Source organism: Sander vitreus, chromosome 2 (assembly GCF_031162955.1).
Source record: "Sander vitreus isolate 19-12246 chromosome 2, sanVit1, whole genome shotgun sequence".
Taxonomy (NCBI): domain Eukaryota; kingdom Metazoa; phylum Chordata; class Actinopteri; order Perciformes; family Percidae; genus Sander; species Sander vitreus.
In genome coordinates this window covers 2,495,253-2,510,252 of record NC_135856.1, presented here as the reverse complement: position 1 = coordinate 2,510,252, position 15,000 = coordinate 2,495,253, and the positions used below count along the sequence as shown (strand labels likewise).

At 36.7% G+C, this 15,000-nt stretch overlaps 1 protein-coding gene across 1 annotated transcript in view; it reads right to left on the bottom strand.

Moving 5' to 3' along the window:
- Positions 1–12,414: 12,414 nt before the first annotated feature.
- ppp3r1b (protein phosphatase 3 (formerly 2B), regulatory s1ubunit B, alpha isoform, b) overlaps positions 12,415–15,000 on the bottom strand; it is a 54,446-nt gene continuing 51,860 nt past the window's right edge. The window contains exon 6 of the mRNA XM_078272899.1: positions 12,415–15,000. This exon is cut by the window's right edge and continues 877 nt beyond it. The gene's annotated coding sequence lies outside the window, so the exon portion shown is untranslated.

The following is a 15,000-nucleotide window of genomic DNA, read 5'->3' as shown; positions in this document are numbered from 1 at the left end:
TCACGTCATCACGTCATCACTTCATCACGTCACTTCATCACGTCACGCCATCACTCGCCATCATCGTCACTTCATCACGTCACTTCATAACGCCACCATCACGCTCACTTCATCCCGTCACACGCGTCACTTCATCACGCCATCACGTCACTTCATCACGCTCACTTCATCACGCCACTTCATCACTTCATCACGTCATCCCGTCACTTCATCACGTCACTTCATCACGTCACTTCATAACCTCACTTCATCACGCCACTTCATCACGTCACTTCATAACGTCACTTCATAACGTCACTTCATCACGTCACTTCATCACGTCACTTCATAACCTCACTTCATCACGTCACTTCATAACCTCACTTCATCACGTCACTTCATCACGTCACTTCATCACGTCACTTCATCACGTCACTTCATCACGTCACTTCATCACGTCACTTCATCACGTCACTTCATCACGTCATCACGTCACTTCATAACGTTCTCATGGCAGCAGGGAAAACGGCTGCTCTTGTGTGAAGTAAACGCAACATTTGTCATCTTTCTGCTAAGATATTTGGGACTTTTTTACAACGAAAATGCGGGGATTATGACATCATGCAAGCCCTGCGTATTTGCGCGGAAATCGGCAATTTATGCAGCGAAAGTGTGGCGTATTTGAAAAATCCGACCTTTAAGGACACCAATTGTCTTTGTGAATGAATAATGTCTCGTAAATAAATAAATGTTCTTCCTTAAAATACAGGGGGCATATAACTGGCCTTTCAAAATAAAAGTCTGCCTGCCTCTATGGGAATCTAACATAGGGGTGTACTGACTTATGCCCCCTGTATTTTAAGGAAGAACATTTATTTATTTACGATACATTATTCATTCACAAAGAACATTGGTGTCCTTAAAGGCTGGATTTTTCCTCATTTTTTCAATTAAGGTATTAAGATCAATTTCCAAAAGATGTTTTTTTATTCCTCTTTTTAGTCGACTTTAGCATGGGTTCCTAAACTCATGAGCAGCACTGTACTTGGCTAATAAATCTGATTCTGATAGTTTGTTGCATAAAAAGTCATAAAAAGTCGGAGAAAGTCGTACCGATACCGGAGGTAGAACGCTGTAAATATTCTAAGTACAGCGTCCACGTCAACTGATATGAATGTTTTACGTGTCTAATGGCGTTTTTCCACTACATGGTACCTGCTCGACTCAGCTCGCCTCGACTCGACGTAGCCGCAGTGATTAGTGACGATTCTCTCCGACCAATCAGTGAGCCTGCAGGTTTTCACGTCACCTTTTGGTATCGCCTCAGCTCGCTTGGAACCTCGACGGAGGCGATACTAAAAGAAGTACCTGTTGGCAGGTACCAGGTACTTTTTATCATAATGGAAAACCAAAAAAGGCGAGTAGAGTCGAGCAGGTACTATGTGACGGACGGAAAAAAACGCCATAAATATACATTTAGCTGCTACTATCCCTTTAACACGAACCAGCCCTGAAATCAACATCACCAAACCCACCAGACTCCATGTAATCCAAACTCCAAATAATCAGTACTTTAAGCATCCTAAACCCACCAGACTCCATGTAAATAATCAGTACTTTAAGCATCCTAAACCCACCAGACTCCATGTAAATAATCAGTACTTTAAGCATCCTAAATCCACCAGACTACATGTAAATAATCAGTACTTTAAGCATCCTAAATCCACCAGACTACATGTAAATAATCAGTACTTTAAGCATCCTAAACCCACCCGACTCCATGTAAATAATCAGTACTTTAAGCATCCTAAATCCCACCAGACTCCATGTAAATAATCAGTACTTTTAGCATGTATAGAGGCAGCATATTTTCACATGTACAGTAAATTGGTATATAAAGGGTTTATTTCAACCAAACCAGAGTTGGGATTGTTGAAACAGCTTTTTCCATAGAGCTAAATTCAGGTTTAATCAAGCCAAGTATCGCTGAACGTGCACTTCCCCATAGCTGAAGAATATTATCTGTTTTATGTCTGTGGCAGACATTTTAAGACTTTTTTTAAGACCCCGCGGAAACCCTGTTCAATACCAAAGTTTTAGTCTGTTCTTCCTGTTCTTTGGTGACGTTCTCCTGACGAGTCCAAAATCTAACTTTCCAGTCGACATTTCTGTCGGACATTTTGACCTCATAGTTCCACTAATTTTTTCATATACAAGTCCCGATGTGACACATGAATTGTGTTCCTGTTACAAAAACAGGAACACTAAATCTTTTTCAAAATATAAACATAATTTTCCATGAAGAAGACCAAAAGGAGCCAAAGTCAAAATTGTTGAATATTAAATAGTATAGTATGTCCAAAAAAAGTCGTATTATGTCGAAAAAAAAGTCATAGTATAGTATATCGAAAAAAAAGTCATAGTATAGTATATCGAAAAAAAGTCATAGTATAGTATATCGAAAAAAAAGTCATAGTATAGTATATCGAAAAAAAGTCATAGTATAGTATGTCGAAAAAAAAGTCATAGTCATATATCAAAAAAAAGTCATAGTATAGTATATCGAAAAATAGTCATAGTATGTCGAAAAAAAAGTCATAGTATAGTATATCGAAAAAAAGTCATAGTATGTCGAAAAAAAGTCTTAGTATGTCGAAAAAAAGTCATGTATATCGAAAAAAAAGTCATAGTATAGTATATCGAAAAAAAGTCACAATATAGTATGTCGAAAAAAAAGTCATAGTATAGTATGTCGAAAAAAAGTCATAGTATATTATGTCGAAAAAAGTCCTAGTATAGTATGTCGAAAAAAAGTCATAGTATAGTATATTGAAAAAAAGTCATAGTATAGTATATTGAAAAAAAGTCATAGTATGTCCAAAAAACAGTCATAGTATATCGAAAAAAAAGTCATAGTATAGTATGTCCAAAAAACGTCATAGTATAGTATATCGAAAAAAAAGTCATAGTATAGTATTTTGAAAAAAAGTCAAAGTATAGTATAGTATTTTGAAAAAAAGTCAAAGTATAGTATGTTGAAAAAGTCATAGTATATCGAAAAAAAAGTCATAGTATAGTATGTAGAAAAAAAGTCATAGTATAGTATGTAGAAAAAAGTCATAGTATAGTATATCGAAAAAAAGTCTTAGTATGTCGAAAAAAAAGTCATAGTATATCGAAAAAAAGTCCTAGTATAGTATATCGAAAAAAAGTCCTAGTATAGTATGTCGAAAAAAAGTCATAGTATAGTATATTGAAAAAAAGTCAAAGTATAGTATATCGAAAAAAAAGTCAAAGTATAGTATATTGAAAAAAAGTCATAGTATATTATATCGAAAAAAAGTCAAAGTATAGTATATCGAAAAAAAAGTCAAAGTATAGTATGTCGAAAAAAAGTCATAGTATAGTATGTAGAAAACAAAGTCCTAGTATAGTATGTCGAAAAAAAGTCATAGTATAGTATGTCGAAAAAAAAGTCATAGTATAGTATGTCGAAAAAAAGTCATAGTATAGTATATCGAAAAAAAGTCCTAGTATAATATATCGAAAAAAAAGTCATAGTATATCGAAAAAAAAGTCATAGTATAGTATGTCGAAAAAAAGTCAAAGTACATGAAAAAAAAAGTCATAGTATAGTCGAAAAAAAAGTCAAAGTACAGTATGTCGAAAAAAAAGTCAAAGTATAGTATGTCGAAAAAAAGTCAAAGTATAGTATGTCGAAAAAAAAAGTCATAGTATATTATGTCGAAAAAAAAGTCCTAGTATAGTATGTCGAAAAAAGTGCTAGTATAGTATGTCGAAAAAAATCTTACTATATAGAAAAAAAATCATAGTATAGTATGTCGAAAAAAGTCATACTATATCGAAAAAAAAGTCCTAGTATAGTATATCGAAAAAAAGTCCTAGTATAGTATATTGAAAAAATGTCAAAGTATAGTATATCGAAAAAAAAGTCAAAGTATAGTATGTCGAAAAAAGTCATGGTAGAGTATATCGAAAAAAAGTCATAGTATATCGAAAAAAAGTCAAAGTATAGTATATTGAAAAAAAGTCATATTATAATATGTCGAAAAAAAGTCATAGTATAGTATGTCGAAAAAAAGTCAAAGTATAATATATCGAAAAAAAGTCAAAGTATAGTATATCGAAAAAAAGTCATAGTATAGTATGTCGAAAAAAAGTCATAGTATAGTATATCGAAAAAAAGTCAAAGTATAGTGTATCGAAAAAAAAGTCATAGTATAGTATATCGAAATGAAAGTCATAGTATAGTATATCGAAATAAAAGTCATAGTATATCGAAAAAAAGTCAAAGTATAGTATAGCAAAAAAAGTCATAATATAGTTTGTTGAAAAAAAAGTCATTGTATAGTTTGTCGAAAAAAGTCCTAGTATAGTATGTCGAAAAAAAGTCCTAGTATAGTATGTCGAAAAAAAGTCCTAGTATAGTATGTCGAAAAAAAGTCCTAGTATAGTATGTCGAAAAAAGTCATACTATATCGAAAAAAAGTCCTAGTATAGTATGTCGAAAAAAAGTCCTAGTATAGTATGTCGAAAAAAAAGTCCTAGTATAGTATGTCGAAAAAAATCATAGTATATTGAAAAAAAGTCATAGTATAGTATATCGAAAAAAAGTCAAAGTATAGTATGTCGAAAAAAAGTCATAGTATAGTATATCGAAAAAAAAGTCCTAGTATAGTATGTCAAAAAAAAGTCCTAGTATAGTATGTCGAAAAAAAGTCATAGTATAGTATGTCGAAAAAAAGTCCTAGTATGTCGAAAAAAAGTCCAAGTATAGTATATAAAAAAAAAGTCATAGTATAGTATGTCAAAAAAAAGTCCTAGTATAGTATGTCGAAAAAAATCATAGTATATCGAAAAAAAGTCCTACTATAGTATGTCGAAAAAAAGTCCTAGTATAGTATGTCGAAAAAGTCATGGTAGAGTATATCGAAAAAAAGTCATAGTATATCGAAAAAATGTCAAAGTATAGTGTATCGAAAAAAAAGTCCTAGTATAGTATCTCGAAAAAAATGTCAAAATATAGTATATCGAAAAAAAAGTCATAGTATAATATGTCGAAAAAAAAGTCAAAATATAGTATATCGAAAAAAAGTCTTAGTATGTCGAAAAAAAGTCTTAGTATAGTATAGTCGAAAAAAAGTCTTAGTTTGTCGAAAAAAGTCATAGTATAGTATAGCGAAAAAAAGTCATAGTATAGGATGTTGAAAAACAATCATAGTATGTCGAAAAAAAGTCCTAGTATAGTATGTCGAAAAAAAGTCCTAGTATAGTATGTCGAAAAAAAAGTCCTAGTACACTATGTCGAAAAAAAATCATAGTATAGTATGTCGAAAAAAGTCCTAGTATAGTATATACTAAAAAAGTCATAGTATATCGAAAAAAAAGTCATACTATATCGAAAAAAAGTCCTAGTATAGTATATCGAAAAAAAGTAATTGTATATCGAAAAAAACTCAAAGTATAGTATGTAAAAAAAAGTCATAGTATAGTATGTCGAAAAAAATCACAGTATATCGAAAAAAAGTTATAGTATAGTATGTCGAAAAAAGTCATAGTATATCGAATAAAAGTCATAGTATAGTATGTAGACAAAAAGTCATAGTATAGTATGTCGAAAAAAGTCATAGTATATCGAAAAAAGTCATAATATAGTATGTCAAAAAAAATCATAGTATATCGAAAAAAAGTCATAGTATAGTATGTAGAAAAAATTCATAGTATATCGAAAAAAAGTCCTACTATAGTATGTCGAAAAAAGTCCTAGTATATCGAAAAAAATGTCACAGTGTAGTATGTCGAAAAAAAAGTCATAGTATAGTATATCGAAAAAAAGTAAAAATATAGTATATCGAAAAAAAAGTCATTGTATAGTATATCGAAAAAAAGTCACAATATAGTATATCAAAAAAAGTCAAAGTATAGTACATCGAAAAAAAAGTCATAGTATATTGAAAAAAAGTCAAAGTATATTATATCGAAAAAAAGTCAAAGAATATTATATCGAAAAAAATCATACTATATCGAAAAAAAATCCTAGTGTAGTATGTCGAAAAAAGTCCTAGTATATTATGTAGAAAACAAATCATAGTATAGTATGTCGAAAAAAGTCCTAGTATAGTATATCGAAAAAAAGTCATAGTATAGGATGTCGAAAAAAAGTCCTAGTATATCGAAAAAAAAGTCCTAGTATAGTATGTCGAAAAAAGTCCTAGTATATCGAAAAAAAGTCACAGTATAGTATGTCGAAAAAAAGTCTTCGTATAGTATCTCAAAAAAAGTCCTAGTATATCGAAAAAAAGTCAAAGTATAGTATATCGAAAAAAAAGTCATAGTACAGTATGTCGAAAAAAGTCATAGTATAGTATATCGAAAAAAAGTCAAAATATAGTATATCAAAAAAAAGTCCTTGTATTGTATATCGAAAAAAAAGTCATAGTATAATATGTCGAAAAAAGTCATAGTATAGGATGTTGAAAAACAATCATAGTATGTCGAAAAAAAGTCATAGTATAGTATATCGAAAAAAAAGTCAAAGTACAGTATGTCGAAAAAAAAAGTCAAAGTATAGTGTATCAAAAAAAAGTCATAGTATAATATGTCGGAAAAAAGTCATAGTATAGTATGTCGAAAAAAAAGTCATAGTATAGTATGTCGAAAAAAAGTCTTAGTATAGTATATCGAAAAAAAGTCATAGTATATCGAAAAAAAGTCAAAATATAGTATATCGAAAAAAAAGTCAAAGTATAGTATATCGAAAAAAGTCAAAATATAGTATATCGAAAAAAAAGTCATAGTATAGTATGTCGGAAAAAAAAGTCATAGTATAGTATGTCAAAAAAAAGTACTAGTATAGTATGTCGAAAAAAAGTCATAGTATAGTATTTTGAAAAAAAGTCAAAGTATAGTATGTTGAAAAAGTCAAAGTATATCGAAAAAAAGTCATAGTATAGTATGTCGAAAAAAAAGTCATAGTATAGTATGTCGAAAAAAAAGTCATAGTATAGTATCGAAAAAAAAGTCATATAGTATGTCGAAAAAAAAGTCTTAGTATAGTATATCGAAAAAAAAGTCTTAGTATAGTATGTCGAAAAAAAAGTCATAGTATAGTATATCGAAAAAAAAGTCTATAGTATGTCGAAAAAAAGTCATAGTATAGTATGTAGAAAAAATTCATAGTATATCGAAAAAAGTCATAGTATAGAATGTCTAAATAAAGTCATAGTATAGTATGTCGAAAAAAATCATAGTATAGTATATCGAAACAAAGTCATAGTATAGTATGTAGAAAAAATTCATAGTATGTCGAAAAAAAAGTCATAGTATAGTATATCGAAAAAAAGTCATAGTATAGTATGTAGAAAAAAAGTCATAGTATAGTATGTAGAAAAAATTCATAGTATATCGAAAAAAGTCATAGTATAGTATGTCGAAAAAAAAGTCATAGTATAGTCGAAAAAAAAGTCATAGTATATCGAAAAAAAAGTCAAAGTATAGTATATTGAAAACAAATCATAGTATAGTATGTCGAAAAAAAAGTCACAGTATAGTATGTCGAAAAAAGTCCTAGTATATCGAAAAAAAAGTCCTAGTATATCGAAAAAAAAGTCATAGTATGTCGAAAAAAAGTCATAGTATAGTATGTCGAAAAAAAGTCATAGTATAGTATGTCGAAAAAAGTCATAGTATAGGATGTCGAAACAAAGTCATAGTATAGTATATCGAAAAAAAGTCAAAATATAGTATGTTGAAAAAAAAGTCATAGTATATCGAAAAAAAAGTCCTAGTACACTATGTCGAAAAAAAATCATAGTATGTCGAAAAAAAGTCCTAGTATAGTATGTCAAAAAAAAGTAATTGTATATCGAAAAAAAAGTCCTAGTATATCGAAAAAAAAGTCAAAGTATAGTATGTCGAAAAAAAAGTCATAGTATAGTATGTCGAAAAAAAAGTCATAGTGTAGGATGTTGAAAAAAAAGTCATAGTATATCGAAAAAATGTCAAAATATAGTATGTCAAAAAAAAACTCAAAGTATAGTATGTTGAAAAAAAGTGTCAAATGTGTCAAAACTTTAATTTAAAAAAAACCCCGTCTGACCGAAGAAAACAAGATTACAAATCTGATCAAACATTCAATGTCAACAGCTTGCCACAGTCCAATGTTCCCACAGTCCTATGTTCCCACAGCCCTATGTTCCCACAGTCCTATGTTCCCACAGCCCTATGTTCCCACAGCCCTATGTTCCCACAGCCCTATGTTCCCACAGCCCAATGTTCCCACAGCCCTGTGTTCCCACAGCCCTATGTTCCCACAGCCCTATGTTCCCACAGTCCTATGTTCCCACGGTCCTATGTTCCCACAGCCCTATGTTCCCACAGCCCTATGTTCCCACAGCCCTATGTTCCCACAGACCTGTGTTCCCACAGCCCTGTGTTCCCACAGCCCCGTGTTCCCACAGCCCTATGTTCCCACAGCCCTATGTTCCCACAGCCCTGTGTTCCCACATCCCTATGTTCCCACAGACCTATGTTCCCACAGCCCTATGTTCCCACAGACCTATGTTTCCACATTTCTGGGAACATAAGGCCTAATTTTCAGTGAAAAATAAATCTTAAAAATGTGGGACCATAGGGCTGTGGGAACGAACAGACTTCATTTCGTAAAGAAAGCTGCTTGTTCTGTAAAGCTGATACACGATGCTGACTTTTCTCTGTTTGCACTCAGGATGCCGTGTGAAATGTAGTTTTTTTTTTAGCCATTGTGGTGCAGCTTTCTGTATTTAGAGAGACATTTTTTTGAAGCTGGCTCTGCAGACTTTCATGTTGGCTCGTGTGAAAATAAATCTGGAGTGCAAATCACAAACAGATGAGCGGGTTTCATGAGAAGATGGCAGCGTGTTCGGGGGTCCAACCGTTCAGCAGAGGGAAGATGAATGGGACTTTTAATCGGCAGCGAAGGCAATAACTGGCCCGACGTCTTCTGCAGCTCACTTAGGAAACATTCAGAGCTGGAACATCACATCTGATGCCTCAACTCAGAGGGGGAAACAAGATGTTGTGGTACAAAATATGAAACCGTATGGAAACAGTTTGAAATATGAATCACACAGTTTTAAGATGTCATTTCTTCCACGACAAAAGAGATGAAAACCAAACCTTTAAACCAAAAACAGGGCAAAAGTATATAGTATTTACAGAGGAAAGGTGTCCACATATTTTTGGCCATGTGTGTTTCCACATGCTGCCCCACGCTGCCATCTGCTGGTAGAAACAGAGCTGTGCATCTTTAAATTCTGAGGCAGGGAACAATATGGTGCTAAAACAGTATTTGTTTTTCAGTACATGAATTCCCAACCACCTTCTCAGGTAGGTGTATATCCATCCATCTTCGTCCGCTTATCCGGGGTCGGGTCGCGGGGGTAGCAGCTCCAGCAGGGGACCCCAAACTTCCCTTTCCCGAGCCACATTAACCAGCTCCGACTGGGGGATCCCGAGGCGTTCCCAGGCCAGGTTGGAGATATAATCCCTCCACCTAGTCCTGGGTTTTCCCCGAGACCTCCTCCCAGCTGGACGTCCCTCCGCCTAGTCCTGGGTCTTCCCCGAGGCTTCCTCCCAGCTGGACGTCCCCCCACCTAGTCCTGGGTCTTCCCCGAGGCCTCCTCCCAGCTGGGACGTCCCTCCACCTAGTCCTGGGTTTTCCCCGAGACCTCCTCCCAGCTGGACGTCCCTCCGCCTAGTCCTGGGTCTTCCCCGAGGCCTCCTCCCAGCCGGACGTCCCTCCACCTAGTCCTGGGTCTTCCCCGAGGCTTCCTCCCAGCCGGACGTCCCTCCACCTAGTCCTGGGTCTTCCCCGAGGCCTCCTCCCAGCCGGACGTCCCTCCACCTAGTCCTGGGTCTTCCCCGAGGCCTCCTCCCAGCTGGACGTCCCTCCACCTAGTCCTGGGGCTTCCCCGAGGCTTCCTCCCAGCCGGACGTCCCTCCACCTAGTCCTGGGTCTTCCCCGAGGCTTCCTCCCGGCTGGACGTGCCTCCACCTAGTCCTGGGTCTTCCCCGAGGCCTCCTCCCAGCCGGACGTCCCTCCACCTAGTCCTGGGTCTTCCCCGAGGCTTCCTCCCAGCTGGACGTCCCTCCACCTAGTCCTGGGTCTTCCCCGAGGCCTCCTCCCAGCTGGACGTGCCTCCACCTAGTCCTGGGTCTCCCCGAGGCCCTCCCAGCAGGACTCCCTCCACCTAGTCTAGGGTCTTCCTCGAGGCCTCCCAGCTGGACGTGCCTGGAACACCTCCCTAGGGAGGCGCCCAGGGGGCATCCTTACCAGATGCCCGAACCACCTCAACTGGCTCCTTTCGACGTGAAGGAGCAGCGGCTCTACTCCGAGCTCCTCACGGATAACTGAGCTTCTCACCCTATCTCTAAGGGAGACGCCAGCTACCCTCCTGAGGAAACCCATCTCGGCCGCTTGTACCCTGGATCTTGTTCTTTCGGTCATGACCTCCAGCCTTCATGACCATAGGTGACACATAGGAGGTAGGTGTATAGTTTACACATTATACGCATTTTGTCGTCAATTAAATGTATTTTTTCAGCTTAACTGTTGCATTGTCCTTGTAAAGTGGTATTATTATGGCATGTCAACAGTTTGTACTTTAGAGCGTGCTAACCTTACAGCCCGAGCTTGAACAGCATGGAGGGAAGCAAAGCACGTTGATCTGCACACACTGCCCATAGCCCAGGGAAGAGGTGGTTTAAATCAGCAAAGTATTCCTGTAAGGACTATGGATTTGGTCTTATGGATTCGGCAGTCTGAAAGAGTATTAACCATATTTTTGTCGACATTTTCGAGATTAAAGACCGAGTAGGCTAGTTACCGTTACGATGAAACCTGTGCTTTTCGACCTCAAAACATTCTTTAACAGGAGGTATGTTCATTTAAAATGGAACTGTTCCCGAAAATGATGAATAGGTTAGCCGGGAACCTCGACTGAGGTGGTACTAAAAAAAGTACCCGTTAGCAGGTACCAGGGACTTTTTACCGTAATGGAAAACCAAAAAAGGCGAGTAGAGGCGAGTGGAGCAGGTACCACGTGATGGAAAAGCGCCGTTATAGTTGCAGTGCTGGCAGGCCTATTAATTAAGAGGTGCGGATTAGTTCAGGTAGGACTGTGTGTTGACATATTTCATTATGTGTATTACGAGGTGGTAATTGTTGATTACAGATAGTGGTCCACACACACGGAGGGTTTGAAAACCTCTGGTCTATAGGGTCCAGGTTGAAGTAAAGAAAAGACCTTTAAGCAAAGACCCTGGAACATTTATGAATGAGACTAAAAAGTCGACATCGTCTGTAACAACTTTCAAACAAGTTTATTTCTCATTTTTCCATGTATGAAGTTTCAGTGATGCAGCAAAGATGGAAACAGGAGTGAAAATCTAAGACTGAGCCCACGTGGCGTCCGTCACAACAAACATCCCTTTAAACCCAACAGACCTTCAAAATAAAACAAGCAGGATCCCAACCGTCTCCAACACAAAACTTTTAACAACGTGAAGAAAAACTAAACGAAAACGAGCAAGTGGCAGGCGACTAAAAAAACATTTAAAGATTACATTTTTTTTTTTTTTTTTTTTTCATGTTTAAACCTTTATTGGCAACATCAACGTGCTTGAAACGGTCATGTTTTTATATTCATCACCATTATTTATTTATTTATTTATTTATTTATATGTAAACACAACACGGTCTCACTGAATTTCATGAAATGAGCCAAAAAACTCTGAAATGCAAAAATGAAAACACGATATATGTTTAAGATTAGTTATCCTCACCGTGAAATACATCATCTGATCATCACACAACCCTGTCACCACGTTCCACACGTTTAAAATATGAAACTATTACAGCTAAATAAACTATTCTCTTTAAAGTCAAATCCAAGATGGTTTTAACCCTCGTGCTGTCTTCCCGTCGATCGTGGGACTTTTTCTTTTTCTGGGTCAAAATTTCAAATTAAAACTGGTGACGTTTTTGTCACTTTATCGTCACTTTTTAAAAAAAATCGTGACTTCAAAAAAAAGTCACTTTTTTTCAAAAAAAATCGTGACTTCATCGTCACATTTTTCCAAAAAAAATTGTCACTTTTTTTCCCCAAAAAAATTGTCACTTTTTTCCAAAAAAAAATTGTCACTTTTTTTCCAAAAAAAATCGTCACTTTTTTCCCAAAAAAAATCGTCACATTTTCCAAAAAAAATCGTCACTTTTTTCCAAAAAAAATCGTCACATTTTCCAAAAAACTGCACTTTTTTCAAAAAAAAATCGTCACTTTTTAAAAAAAAAAATCGTCACATTTTTCAAAAGAAATCGTCATTTAAAAAAAAAAAAAATCGTCACTTTTTTCAAAAATCGTCACTTTTTTAAAAAAAAAATCGTCATTTAAAAAAAAAAAAAAAGTCACTTTTTCCCGATGTTTTTGTCACAAATTTCCGATGTTATTGTAAATTTTTCGTCACTTTTTTTTTGGGACGTTTTTGTTGTTTTTTTCCCCAACATTTTTTGTCACTTTTTTTCCCCCAACGCTTTCAATTATATTGAATAAAACACCCAAATTCAATGAAAGTAGAACTGTAGTTTATTCGACTCGTGAAGAGGAACGGTCGTACGGAACAACACGAGAGTTAAAGACACACATCTAAGATTTCTATCTATCGAAACATGCAGCGAAACTGTATTTCATGGTATAAGTGTATAAAAGTTCAAATATGCAAGTGGTCAAACTTAACCGGCGATACGTACACTAGCATGCACAAGAATTAGATTATTTGCATTCGCAAGAACATTTCACTCATTTCATTAAATTTCGAGACCAGCTTTGAAAAAAAGACCTTTACTTTAAAGCCTTTAAAGAGCTTTTCATAAAATCTGATCCACATGCAAAAGAGCGACGGGCCGAAGAGGAGATCACACGTCATGCAAAAACACACATCACAAGTCTTCCGCTTCAGGTAGAAAAGTCTTTTTGAAGAGCGTCGGAAAATGAGCCGCCTGCGGTGTACTTCACGCCCGAGTACAGCGGCTTTTTTGCGGTTAAAACAAAGGACATTGGTTTGTTTATTTATATCCTCCTCAGCTTTGCTTCTTCCCAAAGAAAAGTTGGAGTCCAAGGCCTCCTGCACACTGGCTGCGCGGCGTGAGGGTGTCAGCTGCGCGGCGTGAGGGTGTCAGCTGCGTGGCGTGAGCGTGTCAGCTGCGTGGCGTGAGCGTGTCAGCTGCGCGGCGTGAGCGTGGCAGCTGCGCGGCGTGTCCGTTTGTATTTCGTCTCCCATGTTAACAGGTTACAGCGTGCACACCGCCTGCGTGACACGCACGTCTCAGGCGCCCGAAGACCTGTGCATGCTAGAAATAGAACCGACGCCTATTTTTCACGCCACACACAAGCGTGTTGGAAGCGTTTCCAGGAAAAATAGAAATACAAAAAGATGTTTCTATGTCATTTAGACACAAATACATATTAATAAATGACACGTTGATGTTTGAAAGTCTCGAGGTTTTGATATAAATGTAAGTAAGTATGTCTGGAGCCTATTCTGCCGTCAATACTGCCGACGTTATCTTTGCTGTAATCAGATCAGTATATATTTATGTAAATATTTATGTTTAACATGAAGTATACTACTGCTTGAGTGCAGTAAATCAATGGGAAACATACATGTGTACAGACGAGGCTAACAGCAGCAGCAGCAGCAGCAGCAGACACGTTTCTGGTGTGTATAGACATAGAAAACGCCACGCTCACGCAACTGACACGCAACAGAAACGCCACGCTCACGCCCCGCAGCCAGTGTGCACGGGGCCTTGTGAAAAGTCCAAAGCAGACGAGCTGCAAAACGCACAGATTCAGGTTACAACTACAGAACTTTACCGTGTTTGGGTTTTCAAAAATAAAAATAAAAAATCCCGTACAGTCTCGTCTCTGCTGATTCTGCCGCAGCGCCAACCGATGAACCTTCCAGTTGTAAAAACACGAGAACGTGGACTTACTTTTGTACGTTTAATAGAAACTAAAAAGTCCAAAAAAAATTAAAATAAATAAAAATAAAGGAGTCACGCACGTTGTTCAACAATCCCTGGCTTTACGGTTTCTAATTGTCACCAATCAAAACGTGTAAATATGTGATTTTCTGCACGTTTACTAATTTAAAAGGTGCTCTGAGCGACGTTGGGTGACGTCACTTCTTGTATCGTCAAACGAAACGAGGCTAGCTCGTTAGTTAGGACGTCTAGGACAGCTCTCCTCTAGCTAACTTCCCTCTTCTCTCTCCTCCACTCCCCACACCGCCCCTTCACGTGCACGCGCACTAACCCCCCCCACCCCCAAATCCTCCTTGTCGGTTATTGGCTGGAACGCTGTTTGTTATGTTTGGTGGTGCAGGTTGGCCAGTTTGTTTTTGTTGGCGTTTGTGGAGCCTGGGCTGTCTACAGAGACCACACGTTTCTTACAGTGTGTTCAGGGGACAGGCAGCTAGCAGATAGTGAGGAGATGTTTTTTACAGTGTGTTCAGGGGACAGGCAGCTAGCAGATAGTGAGGAGATGTTTTTTTACAGTGTGTTCAGGGGACAGGCAGCTAGCAGATAGTGAGGAGATGTTTTTTACAGTGTGTTCAGGGGACAGGCAGCTAGCGGACAGCGAGGAGATGTTTTTTGTATGTGACAAAGAATGTTGTAGCCTAAAAAGCGCGTGACATCACTTAGAGCACCTTTAATTAGCTTTAAATTGACTGAAAATACAAACTCCGTTTTTCGCGGGTTTTTCTCGGCTGAATTCTAACGTCAACAAGTACGATCTTATTCCACAAAAAAAAAAAACTGTTTTATGTGTAGTAAATCTACAACAAAACAAAAGTGTGTGAAGCATTTTTTTTTTTTTTTAAGAAGACGACCCAAAAGTCAACAGCAGGCGCTCGTCACCGACAGTATGCTGCGTTCATGTCCCGTCCGAGTCATCGTAA